Genomic DNA, 4196 nt, shown 5'->3' with positions numbered 1-4196 from the left:
GGTAGTCGTGTTAGACTCGAGAAAAAGCATAAGTTAAGAACTTACAGGAAAAAAGGCTGAAGAACTCAACAGGTGGGCACACCATGCATCTAGTATTAAAGGAGCTGAATTTTTTCCCAAGTGTAATGAGAAGCCATTAAAGGATTTTAATAGTGGACTAGCTTGATCAGATTTGTATATTTTGGAAAAAACTGATATAGTTTGGCTAGCTGTCCCCTCCAAATCTCATGTCGAAATTCCAACCCCAGAGTCTCAGCCTTGCCGCTGCCCAAAGACTGCTGAGCCCCTGTCCCTCCGCCGCCACCACCCACTCCGGACACAGAACATCCAGTCATGAATAAAAATGAGCTGGTTCAGAAGGTCAAACTGGCCAAGCAGGCTGAGCAATATGATGACATGACAGCCGCATGAAGTCTGTAACTGAGCAAGGAGCTGAATTATCCAATGAGGAGAGAATCTTCTCTCAGTTGCTTATAAAAATGTTGTAGGACCCCATAGGTCATCTTGGAGGGTCGTCTCAAGTATTGAACCAAAAAGATGGAAGGGGCTGAGAAAAAACAGCAGATGGCTTGTGAATACAGAGAGAAAATTGAGACGTAGCTAAGAGATATTTGCAATGATGTACTGTCTCTTTCGGAAAAGTTCTTGATCCCCAATGCTTCACAAGCAGAACAAAGTCTTCTATTTGAAAATGAAAGGAGATTACTACCGTTACTTGGCTGAGGTTGCCGCTGATGACAAGAAAGAGACTGTGGATCAGTCAGAAGAAGCATACCAAGAAGCTTTTGAAATCAGCAAAAAGGAAATGCAACCAACACATCCTATCAGACTGGGTCTGGCCCTTAACTTCTCTGTGTTCTATTATGAGATTCTGAACTCCCCAGAGAAAGCCTGCTCTCTTGCAAAGACAGCTTTTGATGAAGCCGTTGCTGAACTTGATACATTAAGTGAAGAGTCATACAAAGACAGCACACTAATGCAATTACTGACAGATAACTTGACACTGTGGACCTCAGATACCCAGGAGACGAAGCTGAAGCAGGAGAAGGCAGGGAAGATTAATTGGCCTTCCAACTTTTGTCTGCCTTATTCTAAAATTTACACAGTAGACCATTCCCGTTGTCATCCATGCGGTCCCACAAATAGTTTTTTGTTTAAAACTTATGACAGGTTTATGTTACTTCTATTTGAATTTCTATATTTCCCATATGGTCTCTATGTTTAATATTAGGGGAGTAGAGCCACTTAACATTTAGGGAGTTATCTGTTTTCATCTTGAGGTGGCCAATATGGGAATGTGGAATTTTTATACAAGTTTGGTATAGTACTTTTGGTACATTGTGGCTTCACAAGGGCCAGTGTTAAAACTGCTTCCATGTCAAAGCAAAGAAAACTGCCTACATATTGGTTTGTCCTGGTGGGGAATAAAAGGGAACATTGGTTCCAGTCACAGATGTAGTAATTGTGGGTACTTTAAGGTATGGAGCACTTACAAGGCTGTGGTAGAAACAGATACCCCGTGGGTACCACATGTTAAACCATGTATATCTGTGGAATACTCAGTCTCACAACCTTTGACTACAACTGCAGAAGTCTTCCTTTAGACAAAGTTGTAACGTATTTTACTCTGGATAAGGGCAGAAACAGTTCACATTGCATTATTTGTAAAGTTACCAGCTGTTAGCTTTCATTATTTTTGCTTCACTCATTTTATTTGTATTTAAATGTGTTAGGCAACCTAAGAACAAATGTAAAAGTAAAGATGCAGTAAAAATGAATTGCTTGGTATTCATTACTTCATATATATCAAGCACAGCAGTAAAAAAAAAACCCATGTATTTAACTTTTTTTTAGGTTTTTTGCTTTTGTGATTTTTTTTTTTTGATACTTGCCTAACACACATGTGCTGTAAAATAGTTAACAGAGAAATAACTTGAGATGATGGCTAGCTTTGTTTAATGTCTTATGGAATTTTCATGAACAATCTAAGCATAATTGTTAAGAACAGGTGTATTAAATTCATGTAAGTGGAATAAAAGTTTTATGAATGGAGTTTTCAACTACTTTCTCTACAGCTTTTCATGTAAATTAGTCTTTTGGTTCTGAAACTTCTCTAAAGGAAATTTTACATTTTTTGAAATTTATTCCTTATTCCCTCTTGGCAGCTAATGGTCTCTTACCAAGTTTAAACAGAAAGTTTATCATAACAAGAAAAATACTACTAATATAACTACTGTTTCCATGTCCTATGATCCCCTTTCTTCCTCCCCACCCTGAAAAAGAAATAAGTTCCTATTTTTTCTGGGAGGGGGGAGATTGATTGGAAAAAATTTGTAATATGTTCCATTTAAAATTTTGGTGTATGGTGAGAGGTTCCAAGATGGCTGAATAGGAACAGCTCCAGTCTGCAGCTCCCAGCGTGAGTGACACAGAAGATGGGTGATTTCTGCATTTCCAACTGAGGTACCAGGTTCATCTCACTGGGGCTTGTTGGACAGTGGGTGCAGCCCACAGGGTGTCAGCCAAAGCAAGGCAGGGCATTGCCTCACCTGGGAAGTGCAAGGAGTCGGGGAATTCCCTTTCCTAGCCAAGAGAAGTTGTGACAGACAGTACCTGGAAAATCAGGACACTCCCACCCTAATACTGCGCTTTTCCAATGGTCTTAGCAAACAGCACATCAGGAGATTATATCCCACGCCTGGCTCAGAGGGTCCCACGCCCACAAAGCCTCACTCACTGCTAGCAGAGCAGTCTGAGATCCAACTGCAAGGCAGCAGCAAGGCTGGGGGAGGGGCGTCCACCATTGCTGAGGCTAGAGTAGGTAAACAAAGCAGCAGGGAAGCTTTAACTGGGTGGAGCCGACTGCAGCTCAAGGAGGCCTGCCTGCCTCTGTAGACTCCACCTCTGGGGGCAGGGCATAGCCGAACAAAAGGCAGTGGAAATTTCTGCAGACTTAAACGTCCCTGTCTGACAGCTTTGAAGAGAGGAGTGGTTCTCCCAGCACAGAGTTTGAGATCTGAGAATGGACAGACTGCCTCCTCAAGTGGGTCCCTGACCCCCGAGTAGCCTAATTGGGAGACACCTCCCAGAAGGGGCTGACTGACACCTCATAACACCTCATACAGCCAGATGCCCCTCTGAGATGAAGCTTGCAGAGGAAGGATCAGGCAGCAACATCTGCCGTTCTGCAATATTTGCTGTTCTGCAGCCTCTGGTCGTGATAGGCAAACAGGGTCTGGAGTGCACCTCCAACAAACTCCAACAGACCTGCAGCTGAGGCTCCTGACTGTTAGAAGGTAAACTAACAAACAGAAAGGACATCCACACCAAAACCCCATCTGTATGTCACCATCATCAAAGACCAAAGGTAGATAAAAGCACAAAGATGGGGAGAAACCAGAGCAGAAAAGCTGAAAATTCTAAAAATCAGAGCGCATCTTCTTCTCCAAAGGAATGCAGCTCCTCACCAGCAACAGAACAAAACTGGATGAAGAATGACTCTAATGAGTTGAGATAAGAAGGCTTCAGATGATCGGTAATAACAAACTTCTCCAAGCTAAAGGAGGACGTTCAAACCCATCAAAAAGAAGCTGAAAACCTTGGGAAAAGATTAGACAAATGGCTAACTAGAATAAACAGCATAGAGAAGACCTTAAATGACCTGATGGAGCTGCAAACCATGGCACAAGAACTACATGATGCATGCACAAGCTTCAGTAACCAATTCCATCAAGTGGAAGAAAGGGTATCAGCGATTGAAGATCAAATGAATGAAATGAAGTGAGAAGAGAAGTTTAGAGAAAAAAGAGTAAAAAGAAATGAACAAAGCCACCAAGAAATATGGGACCTGAAAAGACGAAATCTATGTCTGATTGGAGTACCTGAAAGTGATGGGGAGAATGGAATCAAGTGGGAAAACACTCTTCAGGATATCATCCAGGAGAACTTCCCCAACCTAGTAGGGCAGGCCAACATTCAAAGTCAGGAAATACAGAGAACGCCAAAAAGATGCTCCTCAAGAAGAGCAACTCCAACACACATAATTGTCAGATTCACCAAAGTTGAAATGAAGGAAAAATATTAAGGGCACCCAGAGAGAAGGGTAGGGTTACCCACAAAGGGAAGCCCATCAGACTAACAGCGGATCTCTCAACAGAAACTCTACAAGCCAGAAGAGAGTGGGAGCCAATATTCAA

The 4196-nt window shown here is 42.3% G+C and overlaps 1 pseudogene; it reads left to right on the top strand.

Moving 5' to 3' along the window:
• Positions 1 to 333: 333 nt before the first annotated feature.
• LOC105527511 lies at positions 334 to 1062 on the top strand (annotated as a pseudogene).
• The last annotated feature ends 3134 nt before the right edge of the window (positions 1063 to 4196 follow it).

Source organism: Colobus angolensis, unplaced genomic scaffold (assembly GCF_000951035.1).
Source record: "Colobus angolensis palliatus isolate OR3802 unplaced genomic scaffold, Cang.pa_1.0 Scaffold63, whole genome shotgun sequence".
In the NCBI taxonomy this organism is placed as follows: domain Eukaryota; kingdom Metazoa; phylum Chordata; class Mammalia; order Primates; family Cercopithecidae; genus Colobus; species Colobus angolensis.
Note: the sequence above shows the minus strand (reverse complement) of the source record. Positions and strands in the feature narration are given on the sequence as shown.